General features: G+C 57.5%; 1 protein-coding gene across 2 annotated transcripts in view; it reads right to left on the bottom strand.

Annotated features, from left to right (window-relative positions):
- The window catches only part of ARHGEF10 (Rho guanine nucleotide exchange factor 10), a 142,263-nt gene extending 123,594 nt beyond the window's left edge, over nt 1–18,669 (bottom strand). For both annotated transcript variants that reach the window (XM_002818763.4, XM_024251597.3), the window contains exon 1: nt 18,533–18,669. The gene's annotated coding sequence lies outside the window, so the exon portion shown is untranslated. The remainder of the gene's footprint in view (nt 1–18,532) is intronic.
- Between the last annotated feature and the right edge of the window lie 279 nt (nt 18,670–18,948).

The raw sequence follows: 18,948 nt of genomic DNA, 5'->3' as shown, positions 1-18,948 counted from the left end.
CGTCTGCTCTCCTGTGTTCCCAGCCCAGCACCTGCCCTTCCGCCTTCCTGTGCTCCCAGCCCTGAACCTGCTCTCCCTCCATCCCCCAGACTCGCTCAGGTGCCTGCCACGTGCCACCACCCCCACCCCATCCCCAGCACCTGGCCTCATGGTTGGGCACCTCGCAGCCTCAGTTCCTAGGTTTCAGGTCATGTCACCAACAACGCACACAAGTAGCTCAACATGCACTGGGGCTCCCCACGAGCAGCAGCTGCGATTGTCTCATTTGTTAACACAACTGCTGAGAAAAGAGCAGAACTTCTGTTTGAGGGATGGGAGCCCTTTCACATCATCAGGCCCCGAAAGATGTGCAGACGAGCCACAACCACACCCTGCTCCCCACTCCCTGCCCCCGGGGAGCCGCGAGTTCACTCAACACGGCCTGCTATGGCCCCCAGTGGCTGGGAAAGAGCCTGGTGATGCCGCGCTGGACACTGTAATACACCCTGTAGCTTAACAATGCACAGCCATCACTAATCAATAAACCAATGGTTTCCAGAAACTAATGAGAATTCCTAACAAACAGCTTTCTATCAGCCTCCCTGACCCCCTTTCTGCTTTCCAAAATCCCCCTGGAGGCTCTGCCCATCAGCGTGCGCTCAGGGCAGCCTGATCCAAAATCCCCCTGGAGGCACTGCCCATCAGCGTGCGCTCAGGGCAGCCTGAATCCAAAATCCCCCTGGAGGCACTGCCCATCAGCGTGCGCTCAGGGCAGCCTGAATCCAAAATCCCCCTGGAGGCACTGCCCATCAGCGTGCGCTCAGGGCAGCCTGAATCCAAAATCCCCCTGGAGGCACTGCCCATCAGCGTGCGCTCAGGGCAGCCTGAATCCAAAATCCCCCTGGAGGCACTGCCCATCAGCGTGCGCTCAGGGCAGCCTGAATCCAAAATCCCCCTGGAGGCACTGCCCATCAGCGTGCGCTCAGGGCAGCCTGAATCCAAAATCCCCCTGGAGGCACTGCCCATCAGCGTGCGCTCAGGGCAGCCTGAATCCAAAATCCCCCTGGAGGCACTGCCCATCAGCGTGCGCTCAGGGCAGCCTGATCCAACATCCCCCTGGAGGCACTGCCCATCAGCGTGCGCTCAGGGCAGCCTGATCCAACATCCCCCTGGAGGCACTGCTCATCAGTGTGCGCTCAGGGCAGCCTGAATGCAGGCTCCTGGGCTGCAGGCCTCACACGTGCCCCAAATAACCTTCTACATAGATTACTTTTACCCTAGCTTTTTCCTTTTTCCTTTTAGTCCACCTCGCCAGCGCAACTCCAAGACGTGGGTACTGTTATTATTTTTCAATGGAGAAAACACTGGTTGGGAGACTTGAGACACTCACCCAAGGCTACAGCTGAGGGTAGGTGGCTGACGCGAAGGCTACAGCTGAGGGCGGGTGGCTGACGTGAAGGCTACAGCTGGGGGCGGGTGGCTGACGTGAAGGCTACAGCTGAGGGCGGGTGGCTGATGCAAGCACCCAGAGCCCAGCCCAGGCCCCGGCACATCCCTGCCCTTCCACCCACCGGCCAGGAGACGGGGCAAGTGAGGTCATCGCTCCACCTGGAATATGTGGGGAGTCACAGGATCCATATCAGGTGCCCTTGCAGGTGAGCTCTCTGTGCAGCGAGACAGGGTCCAAGTGCCAGCCAGCGCACCCATGAGGCAGGAGGGGCCCACCCTCTCCACCCCAGCAACACCCGTGAGACGGGAGGTGCCCATCCTCTCCAGCCCAGCAGCACCCGTGAGGCGGGAGGTGCCCACCCTCTCCAGCCCAGCAGCACCCGTGAGACGGGAGGGGCCCACCCTCTCCAGCCCAGCAGCACCCGTGAGACGGGAGGGGCCCACCCTCCCCAGCCCAGCAGCACCCGTGAGGCAGGAGGTGCCCACCCTCTCCAGCCCAGCAGCACCCGTGAGACGGGAGGGGCCCATCCTCTCCAGCCCAGCAGCACCCGTGAGACGGGAGGGGCCCATCCTCTCCAGCCCAGCAGCACCCGTGAGGCGGGAGGTGCCCACCCTCTCCAGCCCAGCAGCACCCGTGAGGCAGGAGGTGCCCATCCTCTCCAGCCCAGCAGTGATTCCATAGGATGACAAAGGATGTTATCCTTGGAGGGAAAGCTGTCATTTCCAAGTTAAGGTCAGACAGACATGCTTGGACCACAACAGTGAATGTGGGGAATGACGCTCATGGAAGGAATCCTCAGAGACAAGTGCAGCAAACACACCAGACAGTACCCACACCGGACAACATCCACACCAGACAGCATCCACACCAGACAGCTTCCACACCAGACAGTCCCCACACCAGACAGCTTCCACACCAGACAGCTTCCACACCAGACAGTCCCCACACCAGACAGCTTCCACATCAGACAGCTTCCACACCAGACAGCTTCCACACCGGACAGTCCCCACACCAGACAGCTTCCACACCAGACAGCTTCCACATCAGACAGTCCTCACACCAGACAGTCCCCACACCAGACAGCTTCCACACCAGACAGTCCTCACACCAGACAGTCCCCACAGTGGACAGCTTCCATACCAGACAGCTTTCACACCAGACAGCTTCCACATCAGACAGCTTCCACACCAGACAGCTTCCACACCGGACAGTCCCCACACCAGACAGCTTCCACATCAGACAGCATCCACACCAGACAGCATCCACACCAGACAGCTTCCACACCAGACAGCTCCACACCAGACAGTCTCCACACCAGACAGCTTCCACACCAGACAGTCCCCACACCAGACAGCTTCCACACCAGACAGTCCCCACACCAGACAGCTTCCACACCAGACAGTCCTCACACCAGACAGTCCCCACACCAGACAGCTTCCACACCAGACAGTCCTCACACCAGACAGTCCCCACAGAGGACAGCTTCCACACCAGACAGCTTTCACACCAGACAGCTTCCACACCAGACAGTCCCCACACCAGACAGCTTCCACACCGGACAGTCCCCACACCAGACAGCTTCCACACCAGACAGCTTCCACACCGGACAGTCCCCACACCAGACAGCTTCCACACCAGACAGTCCTCACACCAGACAGCTTCCACACCAGACAGCTTTCACACCAGACAGCTTCCACACCAGACAATACCCACACCAGACAGCTTCCACACCAGACAATACCCACACCAGGCAGCTTCCACACCAGACAGCTTCCACACCGGACAGCTTCCACACTGGACAGTCCCCACACCAGACAGCTTCCACACCAGACAGTCCCCACACCAGACAGCTTCCAAACCAGATAGCTTCCACGCTGCACAGTCCTCACATCGGACGGCATCCACGCCAGATGGCCCCCATGCCAGAGAGTCCCCACGCCAGACAGCTTCCATGCCAGATGGCCCCCACATCAGACAGCCCCCACACCAGACGGCCTCCACGCTGGATGGCCCCCACTCCAGATGGCATCAATGCTTCCGACAATCGGAACCCATGGACAGAGAGAACCACACTGGCTCTGAGACCCTGACAAAACCCAAAATGACCCTTCAGCCTCAGTCAAAAATATTCAGCCAACACCAACTGTGCTGAAGAGTGCGTGGCTCTCTGAAGGAATGCACACGTGGTGTCTGAAGAGGCCTGCCACCGGCGTGCACACAGCAGCAGGACCGGACGCTGACTGCTGCCCTGAGTGCAGAGAGAGGGATGGCTTCTTCCCAGGCTGGGCGGGCGCCGGGTGGCTGTGGGAAGGAGAGGACTCCTTCATTCGTCAGCTTGGCCTGGATGACTCTGCAGCCTCAGAGCCGGATGGAAGAAGAGTACGTTCCACGGCTACAGCATCTCCCAACAAAGAAAATTAACAATGCTCCAACATAGCTATGAGTCCTCAAGAGTTTAGGTTGACGTCATCTTTCCCTGGGACGCTGGCACCAGTGCCAATGCCATCTCACGCATCAGGATCGCTGGAGATGGAGTCCAGGCCCCTTAGAGAAAGGAAAGCCCCCCTGATACCCCCGGCATCCCTGGTGGGTCCCAGCCCAAGGTCTGTTCCTTCCACAGTGCACCAGGACCTTGGGGAACAGGACAGACGAAGACGCATCCACCATACGAAGAGGAGACAATGAATAAATGCCCTGAACTCTGTGGAGGAGACAATGAATAAACCCCTTTGAACTCTGCAGTCCTGAGGGGAGACGGAGGAGGAAACCGTACCTAGAGCACCTGTGAGAGTGAGGAGCAGCGTCCCCACGACCCCGAGTCCTCACCACCTTGACTCACTGTGAGGCACGTGGTATCCCTCAGTTTCTCAACTGCTGAAGAAACAAAGGTCACAGATTCACCTGCCCAACATTAGTAATGTGACGCGGCTGAGGAGCCAGGCAGCCTCGGGCTTCAGAGAAAATCAGCGCCCTCCCCTCGTCACCCACGCTCTGTTTGCAAAGGTGGTGAGCAAGTGACAGGGCCAGAAGCACACTCTTCCCCTTCCTGCCCTGGACAAGGCCAGCTGTACGCCTGCCGGGTCTGTTCAAGAATGAACACCACACTAGCACACTCTACCTGACAGCCACATGGCTTTGTGTGTCTTCAGAGAATTCTGTTTCCTTAAGCCCTGTTTACTCTCCATTTTTTAAACCACACTGTGTAAATCTCATTCATGCTATTTGTTTCTCTACTAAAATGCATAAAAATGAGTCAAATTGATTTCTCATTTCTCCACTGATAATCTTAGGACCAATGGAAAGATGAACAAGACTGGGCATTACTCCTTTTTATGCCTGGCCCTTTTTAAGGGTGACAGCTCACCCTTCACCCAGCACCTACCATGGCGTCTGCCTGCATCAGCTCTGCAAGTCTGCAGGGCAGCCCTGTGCAGAAAGCGTGCCCCCGACCCTCCTGCAGCTCCGCACAGCGCACAGCAGCCCCTGGCTCTACAGCTGGGAAGCAACTGTCAGATTCTGGCCCAGGCCTTGCCCTACCACTGGCATCCTGACCCATACACAAGTGTCAGGCAGACTGCAAACTCCAAACATTTCCTTCCAAATTAGTGTCCCTTAAAAACTGCATTCCTAAGAAGGAAAATTTCTACGAGGCTGTATCAGTCCACCGTCACGCTGCTGATAAAGACGTACCTGAGACTGGGAACAAAAAGAGTTTTAATTGAACTTACAGTTCCACATGGCTGGGGAGGCCTCAGAATCATGGTGGGAGGTGAAAGGCACTTCTTACATGGCGGCGGCAAGAGAAAATGAGGAAGAAGCAAAAGTGGAAACCCCCGATAAAGCCATCAAATCTTGTGAGACTTATTCACTATCAGCAAAATAGCACGGGAAAGACCAGCCCTGATGATTCGGTTACCACCCCCGGGTCCCTCCCACAACACATGGGAATTCTGGGAGATACAATTCAAGTTGAGATTTGGGTGGGGACACAGCCAAACCATATCAGGGGCTGACACAGAAACCACACCTTTGTTTCTGGACTCAGAGCTGCCTGTGCTCCCTACACAGCCCATGGCAGCATGCGCTCCTCCCCCCACAGCCTGCTCCCCCAACTCGGACCTGCTGTGAGAAGTATCTGTGTCCCTAGAACCTCCAGGCCACACAAAACATCCCAGCTCCCTGAAGCCGGGGGTCTAGAGCCTGTCTTCTGTGTGCAGTCTTCCAGCAGCGCCAGCCCACATGGCCGGCAACTCCCCACAGGTGACTCACCTGGACCTCACAGGCATCGTTTTCAGTGGTGGGGCTGGGCTGGGGCTCACTCTCCCTGCCCTGGTGCAGGTGCGATGGACCCTGGGGGCAGAGCAGAAGACTCCGCTTTCAAAACACTCTATCCCCAGCAGCGTGCAGCATGAGCTCATACCTGCCTGGGCTGCAGGCTTTGTTTCATTATTGCTGTCATTTTCCAGTTTAAGCATCTTAATGAAAGATTTCACTGTGCATTTGAATTGTGTGTTTTTTTTTTTTTTTTGCTCTGTCGCCCAGGCTGGAATGCAGTGGCACAATCTCGGCTCACTGCAAGCTCCGCCTCCCAAGTTCACACCACTCTCCTGCCTCAGCCTCCCGAGTAGCTGGGACTTCAGGCGTCCACCACCATGCCCGGCTAATTTTTTGTATTTTTAGTAGAGACGGGGTTTCACCGTGTTGGCCAGGATGATCTGGATCTCCTGACCTCGTGATCTGCCCGCCTCAGCCTCCCAAAGTGCTGGGATTACAGGCGTGAGCCACGGCGCCTGGCCTGGATTGTGGTTTTAAACAAAAAGATGATGCATTCAGTCAGAGAGGGAGCCCAGAGACACTGAGGCTGAAGGATCGTTTCATGCTGTGTGCATCAGGGCACAGCCTCGCCTTCTACAAGTGTTTACAGACAGCACAGCCACTGCGCTCCCTGACGCTGTTCCGCATGACTGTGGGGACACACCCGCACCTGTGCTGCAATTGTGCTATCTGTGCCTTTCACCATGTGCCCAGGCCTGCAAAAGGAGCTCAGGGGAGCCCATCCAGGAGGAATGCAGGGTGGGAAGGATGCTGGCTGAAGACCCAGGGACGTTCCACAGGCACCTTTCCACAGTCAGTGCTTCAGGACGGCATGAGCGCGCTGGCATGAGCTGTCATGCTGACTCCTGAGCAGGAGGAAGTCACCATGACCCAGGGCCTCTACCTGGGAAACAGCTGCAGGGGCGGCAGGGCTGGAGCCTGTGCTGGGAGCCTGTCTGCATCTGCCCCAGCCCAGCACTTCCCAGCCACACAGGCCCTTGACCTGCCTGCACCCCCACGGCCTCAGCTGCACAGGGACGGCACCGACTCACAGGGCTGCCGCGTGGTTTCAGAGATGCACCTGGGGCAGGGACAGGCTCTGTGCCTGTGAAGTGCCCTGCTCTTCACTTGCTGCTCAGCCCTGTCCGGCACTCGGGCCTCGAGCATCCTGGGCCCCCCGGTCGGTTTCCTATCGTCCACTCCTCCGGCCTCCATGGCCCTGCAAAGGTGGGGGCGGCAGGCTGAGCCACATCCCGTGTCCGCGCCACAGACTGCACCAGCGTGGGATGTCCCAGTGCCTTGCCAGACGCGGGCCGGGGGCCATCAGCGCCCAGCACTCCCCGACCGAGCCGAGCTCAGAGCGTCGCGGCGGACCCACTTGGCGAATGATGCAGGGGCCATTTCCTCCATCCTCCCACCTGGGGGTGAAGTGGCCCCGAGGACAGAGCTCGGGAACTTGGGGCCGGGAGCCGGGTGCTGGGTGGCTGGTGTCCAAGGCTGCGCGGCCTCTGGACATCCCACCCCTGATGCACCACAGGAGACAGGAAACCCCTGCAGCCCCGGCATTCTGCACCTGATCGATTTCACATTCATAAGGTTCCAACTCAAGACATAAATCCACAAGGGGGAAACGTAAAAGGACGCAAAGTCTACGGCAGGAGTCCTTCTGGAATGTTATGGTTAACTCAACTGAATGCCGCAGCAAGCCAAACATGCCAGCCCTTTCCACTGAACGTTTCCAGAGGTCTGTGAGGAGACTCAATCTTACGGAAAGGGGATGGATGGACGGACAGAGGGAGGGAAGGAGGGAGGAAAGAGCTTCTTCTCTAAGACTCGGGAGAACCCCGCTGTCCTGGGTTTGTGTTTTGTGACCATCTGGATTGGGCCTCAGAGAGCAGCTGTGACTGAGTCTCAGGGCGCATGGCACCCAGCAGCCCCTCTCTCCAGGGTCCTCCCTGGGCCTGTGTCTCCACCTCTGCCACCTTCTCACCATTACGCTCTGCTCACCTCGGACTGAGACAGTCTCCATGGGACCTTCTCCCCTCCTCTGCACGCTCCCAGAGAAGAAAAAACAGTGAAAAGAAAAGCAAATGTGTTCAGTCTCGCAAGGGCTTTATAAAACGGTCAGTCACGAGCTAACCGGGTCAGAATCAACCCGCCCAGGCCCAGAGCAGGTGCGCCCCTCTCTGCGCCACATGCTGGGGAGGGGACAAGCAGCCCCGGATCTGCTGCCGCAGTGTCCACTCACCCGGGCAGAACTGCCCGCTCCCTGAGAGTCCACCCCTGATGGGTGAGGGTGGCGTCCAGACAGCTGCGTGCCCCAGGCCTCTGCAGTCGCTGCAGGCAGCCCAGCCCTGCTTACCCTTCCCCAGGAGGGCTGGAGCTGCATGCATCTGCTTGTCTCACCTCCTCTAGTGCCCCCAAGCAGGAGTGGTCATTGGGGGGCTCCCAGCAGCCCCAACACGGTTCCCCACCAATGCTGTGTGCCGTACACTTGGGGAGGGGTCAACGTCGCAATGGAGGCTGAGGTGCACGGTGCCAGCTAAGACTCCCTCCCAAGGAAGCAGCACAGGGAGCTGGGGACGGGGGTCAGCAGCCAGGAGGGCTTCCTAAAGAAGGCAGTGGGGCCGGGATCTGCAGGAAAGGAGACTGCTTGCTGGAAAGGGTTCAGGAAGCAAGCCGGGCTGGGCATGAGGGCAGCAGCGGCCTGGGGACTGCCCAGGGCCTGGCATGGATAGTGGGCTGACACAGGGCTGGGAAGAGACCAGAGAGCATGGCAGGCATCCTGGGGGTGGGGGCTTGGAGGCAGTAACAGGGCACCAAAGAAGAGCGAGAGGCAGCCGTGAGGGCCATGGTTGGGGTGGACGCAGTGGCAGCGGCTGAAGGCCCCAGGCTGTAGCCTGCCTCTGTCTCTGCCTCTGTCTCTCTCTGTCTCTGTCTCTGTCTCTGCCTCTGTCTCTGTCTCTACCTCTGTCTCTGCCTCTGCCTCTCTCTGTCTCTGTCTCTGCCTCTGTCTCTCTCTGTCTCTGCCTCTGTCTGTCTCTACCTCTGTCTCTGCCTCTGCCTCTCTCTGTCTCTGTCTCTGCCTCTGTCTCTCTCTGTCTCTGTCTCTGTCTCTGCCTCTGCCTCTCTCTGTCTCTGCCTCTGTCTCTGCCTCTGCCTCTCTCTGTCTCTGTCTCTGCCTCTGTCTCTCTCTGCCTCTGTCTCTGCCTCTGCCTCTGTCTCTCTCTGTCTCTGTCTCTGTCTCTGTCTCTGCCTCTGTCTCTGTCTGTCTCTGTCTCTGCCTCTGTCTCTGTCTCTCTCTGTCTCTGCCTCTCTCTGTCTCTGCCTCTGTCTCTGTCTCTCTACCTCTGTCTGTCTCTGCCTCTGTCTCTCTCTGTCTCTCTCTGTCTCTGTCTCTGTCTCTGTCGCTGCCTCTCTCTCTGTCTCTGTCTCTGCCTCTGTCTCTCTCTGTCTCTGTCTCTGCCTCTGTCTCTGTCTCTGTCTCTGTCTCTGCCTCTGTCTCTGTCTCTGTCTCTGCCTCTGTCTCTGTCTCTGCTTCTGCCTGTCTCTCTGTCCACAGCAAGGGCGGTTGCACATGACCCTCAACACAGCCTTGGCACAACGTGACCCCCGCCACCGCGACTCCTCCAGGCATCTACGGATGCTCCATCCCTTGGAGCCCTTGGGAGACTCACTTGGAGCAGCATGGTGACTCGACCGCAGCTGCGCCTCAGACAGGCACCAGCAGAGCGGGGCCACAGGACCCCCTGCGTGGACTAAACTACCCTTGACCCACCACTGCCCCTCCAGCCCCACAGTTGGGAGGAAGCACCGCATTCCACAGACTCCTGTCCCCACACCCAGTCCCCACCCGGCCACACCCACAGGCTCGGGCACCACCCTCCCCTTCTGCCGACTTGCTGGTTTCCACAGGCAGCTGCGGGAAGGGCGCCCGTCCAACTCCACCCGGCCGTGCGCCACCCTCCAGGGCATTCCTCACCCAGGGCCACAGCCCCATAGGACCCCATGGTGAGAATGAGAAAAAGCTGCCTGTCATCGACGTGAAAGTCAACACACTGAAAAGTGACTCCATCAGGAGTACCCTGTGCAGGTGCCCAGGAGCGAGCAGTGCACAACCTACACAGCAGTACATGACCCGCAGCACAGGGCTCTGCAGTGGGCGCTGACACCAGCAATCCCAGCAGCATGGAGCGGCCTTCGCGTCCCAACTCGGTCACCACTCACTGTGCACGGCCCCTCCACGGCTGCCACTGTCCCTCCATGGCCATCACACTGTCCCAATGCCATCACACTGTCCCTCCACGGCCGTCACACTGTCCCAATGCCATCACACTGTCCCTCCACGGCCGTCACACTGTCCCAATGCCATCACACTGTCCCTCCACGGCCGTCACACTGTCCCAATGCCATCACACTGTCCCTCCACGGCCGTCACACTGTCCCAATGCCATCACACTGTCCCTCCACGGCCGTCACACTGTCCCAATGCCATCACACTGTCCCTCCACGGCCGTCACACTGTCCCAATGCCATCACACTGTCCCTCCACGGCCGTCACACTGTCCCAATGCCATCACACTGTCCCTCCACGGCCGTCACACTGTCCCAATGCCATCATACTGTCCCTCCACGGCCGTCACACTGTCCCTCCACGAATGTCACACTGTCACTCCACGGCCGTCATACTGTCCCTCCACGAATGTCACACTGTCCCTCCATGGCCGTCACATTGTCCCTCCAACGCTGTCACACTGTCCCTCCACGATGTCACACTGTCCCTCCACGGCCGTCACACTGTCCCTCCAATGCTGTCACACTGTCCCTCCACGGATGTCACACTGTCCCTCCACGAATTTCACACTGTCCCACCACGGCCATCACACTGTCCCTCCACGGCCATCACACTGTCTCTCCACGGTGTCACACTGTCTCTCCACGAATGTCACACTGTCCCTCCACAGCCATCACACTGTCCCTCCATGGCCGTCACACTGTCCCAATGCCATCACACTGTCCCTCCAAGGCCGTCACACTGTCCCTCCACGGCTGTCATACTGTCCCTCCACGAATGTCACACTGTCCCTCCATGGCCGTCACATTGTCCCTCCAACGCTGTCACACTGTCCCTCCACGATGTCACACTGTCCCTCCACGAATGTCACACTGTCCCTCCACAGCCGTCACACTGTCCCTCCAATGCTGTCACACTGTCCCTCCACGATGTCACACTGTCCCTCCACGAATGTCACACTGTCCCTCCACGGCCATCACACTGTCCCTCCACGAATGTCACACTGTCCCTCCACGGCCGTCACACTGTCCCTCCACGAATGTCACACTGTCTCTCCACGAATGTCACACTGTCCCTCCACGGCCATCACACTGTCTCTCCACGGTGTCACACTGTCTCTCCACGAATGTCACACTGTCTCTCCACAAATGTCACACTGTCCCTCCACAAATGTCACACTGTCCCTCCATGAATGTCACACTGTCCCTCCACGGCCGTCACACTGTCCCTCCACGAATGTCACACTGTCCCTCCACGAATGTCACACTGTCCCTCCACGGCCGTCACACTGTCTCTCCACGATGTCACACTGCCTCTCCACGGCCGTCACGCTGTCCCTCCACGGCCATCATGCTGTCCCTCCATGAATGTCACACTGTCCCTCCACAGCCATCACACTGTCCCTCCACAGCCGTCACACTGTCTCTCCACGGTCGTCACACTGTCCCTCCACGGCCGTCATGCTGTCCCTCCACGAATGTCACACTGTCCCTCCACAGCCATCACACTGTCTCTCCACGGCCATCACACTGTCCCTCCATGATGTCACACTGTCCCTCCACGGCCATCACACTGTCCCTCCACAGCTGCCACTGTCCCTCCACAGCCATCACACTGTCCCTCCATGATGTCACACTGTCCCTCCATGGCCATCACACTGTCCCTCCATGGCCATCACACTGTCCCTCCATGGCTGTCACACTGTCCCTCCATGGCCGTCACACTGTCCCTCCATGGCTGCCACTGTCCCTCCACAGATGTCACACTGTCCCTCCACAGCTGCCACACACTGTCCCTCCATGGATGTCCACCACCCTGTCTGCTACAGCTCTCTGTCACATGGCCACTCCGTGGCTCTCCCACACTGTCCCTCCATGGGTCTGGCCCATGGCCCTTCCAGCCGCTCTGACACACGGAGCCTCCAAGGCTTCTTCCCATGCAGTTCCCCCGCTGACCTGGCGTTCACCAGTCCCCTCTCGCCTTCGGCCCTCCAACCCTGGCCGACCTGCTGTTCCCGGACGTGCTGGGTGCACCACCTCAGGGCCGCACAGACGCTGTTCCTCCCACTGGGAATGGGCTTCTACGGACGTGGGCTCAGTCATCTCTCGGCTCCATTGGCATTTCAGGCAATGACCCCATTCTCTTGGAGCCTTGCCTGCCATGGCTCCTATTCAATTCCAAATCCCTCCTCTCCGCACCTTGTAGCCCCGTGTATGCCTTATCTTTCCACAGCTTTTCATCTATTACTTTACTTTTTAAATCATCTTTCCTAAACACAAGGATGCCAGCCCCCCAGGGCAAGCACATGGCCTCTGCAGTTCACGCCCTGTCTTGGGGTGTGAGAGCACTTAGTACTTAGCACGTGGCAGTATTCATGAAACACCTGTCTCTTAATAGGTCATTTCCAGATTTGTCGGTGCTTGTCATATGGCCGCAGGTAGATTTTCTTCATGTGTAAAGGTTGTTTCTTTTTATAGAAGTTAAATCAAGTATAAAAACTTGATTTAAAAAACACATAAGCACAAAAGGGCACTAAATCTAAGCTAACAGAGAAAGGCCTCGAGGGACCAAGAAGGTGCTTGCAGGTGTTTGCACGGCCCTCGGAGGCTCCTGGCAGCCTGGATGCTGGACAGAAGCCACACCCAGGAGTCAAGCACCCACGAAGGACAGCCGCCTGGGCCCCACGGGAAATGAGCCGCCTGCCACGCATGCCTGCGGATTGCACTGGAAATCTCCCAGGATTACAGGTGCACACACACAGCCTCCCTCCCTTGCCTTTGTCTGATACTCCTCTTGTCACCAGGAGTCCTTGCCCTCTGGGGCCGCCTGCTGCTGCAGACAGAACGGAGCAGGGAAGCGGCTCTTTAGAGCAAGCGGGAGCTGCCTCCTAACTCCAGCCCTCTCACGGTTGGCAGAGACCACTTCAGAGCCTGCACACTGCAGAACATAACCCTCTCCTTCCTGCTACCACTACCTATGACTCGCTCCCCAGATATTTTCATCAGCTGGCAAAATGCTGCACCTTTCATTCCTTCCTATGAAATCATGGAGAAGCGTGCATGTCTAAACGCCATTCCAGGAGCAGGGTGCCTGCCGCCGTGCCAGCAGCCTCCACGGGCCTCGCTGCGCGTTCTTCCTCCGCAGACCCCGGATTCGGGACCGTGAATGGAGCGCTGCGCCGCTGTGCAGCCCTTGGCACCTATGACACTAGTTTAGACTTTAGCTGCAGCTGAAAAGTGACCTATTCTACATAACACAGGACAAGAGCTTCCAGAGAAAGGAATTCTCTTCAACCCTGCTCTGCGAGAAGTGCCTCTGCTGGCTGAATGCACAGAGCCCACACAAACGACCTGAAGCCACCAAGCCGCGGCTTCCGTGGAGGCACAGACGGCAGCTGGACGCGGATCAGGGCCTCTCGTGTGGGCTGCTTCCCACAGGCCTGCTGAGTCAAGTGCTTGAGAACAAAGCATGAGTCGACTTTCTTATCACTCCTGCAGCAAGCGGGCTGGCCAGGGTCAGGGGCTGGCTTCAGCCCTCAGCGGACCTCAAGCTGGTCCGGCCCACACAGGGCAACCGCCCACAGGCCCGGCCTTACAACATCTCACTGGTTCAATGCCTCTGACCCAGCCAGGCTCAGACCTGCACGCACAATGAGGAAGACCCACCACATTCTTTCCTTCTGAACCAGGAGTGTCATTAACTCTGGAGCTCCCTGGGTTGTGTCTACACGGCCCACGCAGGTATCCTATCGGGACGACCCAGCTCAGGCCCGACATGAGCGCTACTGTGGAGGCAGGGAGCGCTCAGCCTGGCCGGGCAGGCTGCCCCCCACCCCCACAAGCTGTGCTGGAGGCCCTGCCGCCTGCTTCCTCTCCAAAGCTCAAGGCCTTCCAGTCTGTGTCCCCTCAGATATGCACTGAATACCACGTTAGCTTATGTAATGCTCTTTGGACTCACTTTTCTCATGTTCCTTACAGAAAATCAGAAACTGCACTGAAATCACTGCTTTATTTTCCTTGCAGAAAAAAAAAAAATAAGCACACGATAGAATAAAACAGTAAGCGTGCAGGCCACAGTTTATCAAAATGTAATTCTTTAAACAGTAAGTGTGCAGGCCACGGTTTATCAGAATGTAATTCCTTGGCCTTTCCTGTGTAGTCGGCTCTTAATCACCCACACCAGTAAGAGAGGACAAAAGTTCAAAATTCACTTTGAGCACTTTTAAGTTTTCCTTTTGGTATTTATATTCCAAAGTAAATGTCCACACTGCTTTTCCACAATATAATAATGACCACATCCAAGTGTAAGGGTCTGTCCCCCACAGCTGGACAACAAGCCACGGGCACAAAACAAAACAAAGAACGTGATCTCAGCACGGAAGCAACACCTACGACTTGCAGGAGCCTGACTCACCCTGACTCACCCGGTGCCGAAAAGGGCCTCGGCTGTCTGTAGCTATCAGTGGAGGCAGAGTGTTGAGGTATCACAACCATTCCTTCTGTTTTCTTCATTAAATCCCCACTGTGAGTCCCCAGGGACTGACGGTCATTAAGATATTGGAACCTAGAATGGCCAAACTGGTAACTAGCACCTCTGCCAATCTGCCAATGCTGATGTAGCTAGGCCTGTTCTAGGCAGACAGCCATGCATCTCTACGTGCGCCTGCAACAACCTACAGGCTTCCCCATCGCTCCCTCACAAGGGCCCCCGCACCAGTCACAGCTCTGGACACCATATTTTACTTTACAAAGTTATTTCCCCTATCAGAAGGTGACCCATGGAAGAGAAAAACTTTTAACTCAAACATTTTTAAAAATATTTTACACCTTTTTCACATCATTTAACAAAAATATAAAATATCGACAACCCCCAGATAGCACTTTCTACTGGCAGGCCTGCTTTACTCTAATGGTATAACAAAAAGCAGGAAATGGCAATGATGGAAGGAAAGGAATAATCCACGATTAAAAATGATCATTTTGACGGGGCATGCAGTGGCTCACGCCTGTAATCCCAGCGGTTTGGGAGGCTGAGGCAGGTGGATCACTTGAGGTCGGGAGTTCAAGACCAGCCTGGCCAACATGGCAAAACTCCATCTCTACTAAAAATACAAAAATTAGCTGGGCACAGTGGTGGGTGCCTATAATCCCAGCTACCTGGGAGGCAAAGGCAGGAGAATTGCTTGAACCCGGGAAGCAAAGACTGCAGCAAGCCGAGATCCCTCCACTGCACCCCAGCCGGGGCAACAGAGTGAGACTCCGTTTCAAAAAAAAAGATCATTTTTTCAATCAAAATTTTGAAAACTACTCACAGAAAACAAACAAACAGAACCAAAACCAAATGTCCAAACCTGACAACTATGAACAGGTTGAAGCAGAGTAGGGTGGCAGATGTGGCGGAAGTGTGTGTGTATCAGGGTGGCGACCAGTGGCAGGGCATTCTCCCTGGGCCCCTTTGCCACATCTGTCCTTACAGGTAACCCTGCCCCTCCCTAGATGGACCTGGGGCTGTGGCCCTGTCTGCAATCCCCTCCTGGTCACCTGCCTCTGCTCTCCCTGCCTCTCAGACCCTTGGCGGCCCCTGGGCCTGGCCCACCCCTTTCCACTGCACAGCTCCCAGAACCTTCCAAAATTACACTCCCAGAAAGCCTGGTTAAGGGAGAGAGCTGAAATTCTCCCTCATGAATGACTAACAGCTATGCTTCCCTTCTGTCTTATTTCACGCCACTTACCTTTCTACCCAGGCAAACTATAAACAACGCACGCATGAAACACAGATTCTCTGAGCATCTCCAGATCCGAGCTGTTCTTTGCATGCTTCCTGCCACACACTGTGCAGTAAAGAATGACGGGCCTACAACAGTGCTTTCTTACGGCTCACTATGGCGTTTTCACATCGCTTACAGAATACAACCGTCATTAGCGCATTTCCAGTTTGCTCTAATTTATGCCAAACATCTTTGTTTAAGAAGCACTTGCCCATACAGTGCCTTCTAGCAACTTCGTTAGTGAGCACTCTCAAGTCCCGTGAGAAGCCTGGACTCACAGGGTCAGGGAAAAGCTTCCCCACCTCAACCCAGGTCTCTAACTCCACACCCTCCACACCACCCAATGCCTCTATCTACAACTCACACACACGCGCACACACACACACACAAAGCACACACATGCACACAAACACATGCACACACACACGCACACACATGCACACAAACACAAACACATACACAAACACACACGCACACGTATGCACACACAAACTGCAGAGGAAAGGCAGCACACCAAAGCACCCAGAAGACAAATGTGGTTACATTTGGAAGTCAAGCATCAACTTTTAAAAACACAAAAAGCTATTTTGAATAACTTTTAACTTTACTTCACTCTCAACTGTCTACAACTAATGAATTACAAATAGCACCTTATACAAATGACTTTTCTTACTGCTGAGAAATCCTGGAAGTCTTATCTGACTATAAAAAGTTACGCATCCGTAACTGCCGATGTTGGCTGCTAAAGCCAGCAAATAAATGCTGAGAGACAGAGAGGGACAAAGTGTGTTTTTAAAAATATACAAAGTGTAAACCTCAGTAATCATCTCTCTTTTCGAATAAAAATTATTTTCTATAAAGCAAGTGTTCAAAACATATTATTAATCAGCAGCAGTGAAATTGTTCCTCCTTGCAGCATTCCACCTATATGGAAATTAAGTCACTCCTGCACAGAATCTAGAATACTGACCAGTCCGTACTCAGGTTATGGTTAACCAGAGAAAAGAATTAAAACCCGTTGCATCTTGAGTCAATGAGAATTTTTACTTGCAGCAAAAGTTAGTGACTGGAATCAATATCAGACGGCAGCAAGTTCGTCTACCGCTGCCTGGGAACATGACCTCCTGGCCACAGTCCGGAGGGGTACTCAGACTTCACCTTCAGTGCCCAGGGGCCCATGGAGGGGGAGTGGGGCCGGGACAGGTGGACAGGGCGCCTGTGGACCTAGGGCAGTTTCCTCAGAATCTACTTTGGCTTCTTGGGCACCAGCGGGCTGTGGGGTGCAGGGGAACAGGCAGAGTATGGGGGGGACAGCTGGGGTGCGAGGGACAGCTGGGGTGCAGGGTAAACAGGTGGGGTGTGGTGGGACAGGTGAGGTGCAGGGGACAGGTGGGGTTCAGGGGGACAGGTGGGGTGCAGGGGGACAGGTGAGGTGCAGGGGACAGGTGGGGTTCAGGGAGACAGGTGGGGTGCGAGGGGACAGGTGGGGTGCGGGGGGACAGGTGAGATGCAGGGGGGACAGGTGGGATGTGGGAGACAGGTGGGGTGCAGGGGGACAGGTGGGGTGCGGGGAGACAGGTGGGGTGAGGGGGGACAGGTGGGGTGCGGGGGGACAGGTGGGGTGCAGGTGAACAGGTGGGTGCGAGGCGAACAGGTGGGGTGCGGGGGGGACAGGTGAGGTGCAAGGGGACAGGTGGAGTGCGGGTGAACAGGTGGGGTGTGGAGGGACAGGTGGGGTGTGGGGAGAACAGCTGGGGTGCGGGGTAAACAGGTGGGGTGCGGGGAGGACAGGTGGGGTGCAGGGGGACAGGTGGGGTGTGGGGGGACAGGTGGGGTACAGGAGACAGGTGGTGGGGTGCAGGGGAAACAGGTGGGGTGCAGGATAAACAGGTAGGGTGCAGGGGGACAGGTGGGGTGTGGGGAAACAGGTGGGGTGTGGGGGGGACAGCTGCGGTGCGGGGGACAGCTGGGATGCAGGGTAAACAGGTGGGGTGTGGGGGAACAGGTGGGGTGTGGGGGACAGGTGGGGTGCAGGGGGAACAGGTGGGGTGCGAGGGGACAGGTGGGGTGCAGGGGGACAAGTGGGGTGTGGGGAGACAGGTGGCGTACAGGAGACAGGTGACGTGCAGGGGGAACAGGTGGGGTGCAGGGGGAACAGGTGGGGTGCACGATAAAAAGGTGGGGTGCAGGGGGACAGGTGGGGTGCGGGGAACTGGTGGAGTACAGAGTGAACAGGGGGTGCTGAGGGACAGGCGGGGTACACGGGGTGCGGGGAACTGGTGGGGTACGGGGACAGGTACGGTGCGGGGGAAAGACGCCGGCTTTCCTTACACCGGTCCTTCTCTCCATCCTGAGGCGGACGGCATTCTTCTCCTTTACCGGAAAATCTAAGTTACTGCACGACCCCCAGGCGCAGCCCGCTCACCCCTCCGGCTCCTTCAGCCGATCGGGGTTCGCTCCTGCCCCTGGGGCCGGGGGTCCCTGCTGCCAGTCCCTGCTCCCCCCGCCCAGGCCCGCGCCGTTATCCTGAGGGGCCCGGGGCGCCGCGGAAGGGGGAGCTGCTCGGGGGGGGTCTCAGCCCCTTCCCTGAAACATCTGCGCAGAGGGTCGGGGGCGCCGCCACCTCCGGGTGGGACCCAGCGGTTTCGGGGGAGCCGGGCAGAAGTGCAACTCTCAAAGGAAACCAGAAGCCCACGAGGGACCCACGGTCCGCGGGGCCCGCACTCACCTCGGCGGCCAGGACGCGACCCGCAGTCCCCTGCTGTTCCCCGCCGTCCCCCGCGTCCCCCGCGTCCCCCGCGTCCCCCGCGACCCCGTCCGTCCGGGATAGCGCGCCCGCCGGCTACAGGGATGCGCCCAGCCCCTCCCTCCCGGCCGACCGGCTCCACCCACCACGCTGTCATTGGCGGACCCAGACCGTTCCGGGCGCCCATTGGCCGCAGCGCCTGCCGGTTTCTCGGCAGCGCCCTGCCCTCGCGCCCGCGCATTCCTTCGAGGCCACGTGGCCGCCCGCGCCCCCTCCCGCTGCCCAACGCCCGGCCTGGGCTGCGCACGCGTGGGAGGGGGCGCGCGGCAGAGGCTCCCGCCCCCGGATCATCGCCTGCCCCGCAGACCCCGGGCTGCCCTCACTTGGGGAGGGGTCGC

The sequence above is a fragment of the Pongo abelii genome, chromosome 7 (genome assembly GCF_028885655.2).
Source record: "Pongo abelii isolate AG06213 chromosome 7, NHGRI_mPonAbe1-v2.0_pri, whole genome shotgun sequence".
Taxonomy (NCBI): Eukaryota; Metazoa; Chordata; class Mammalia; order Primates; family Hominidae; genus Pongo; species Pongo abelii.
This window is presented reverse-complemented; position numbering and strand designations above follow the sequence as displayed.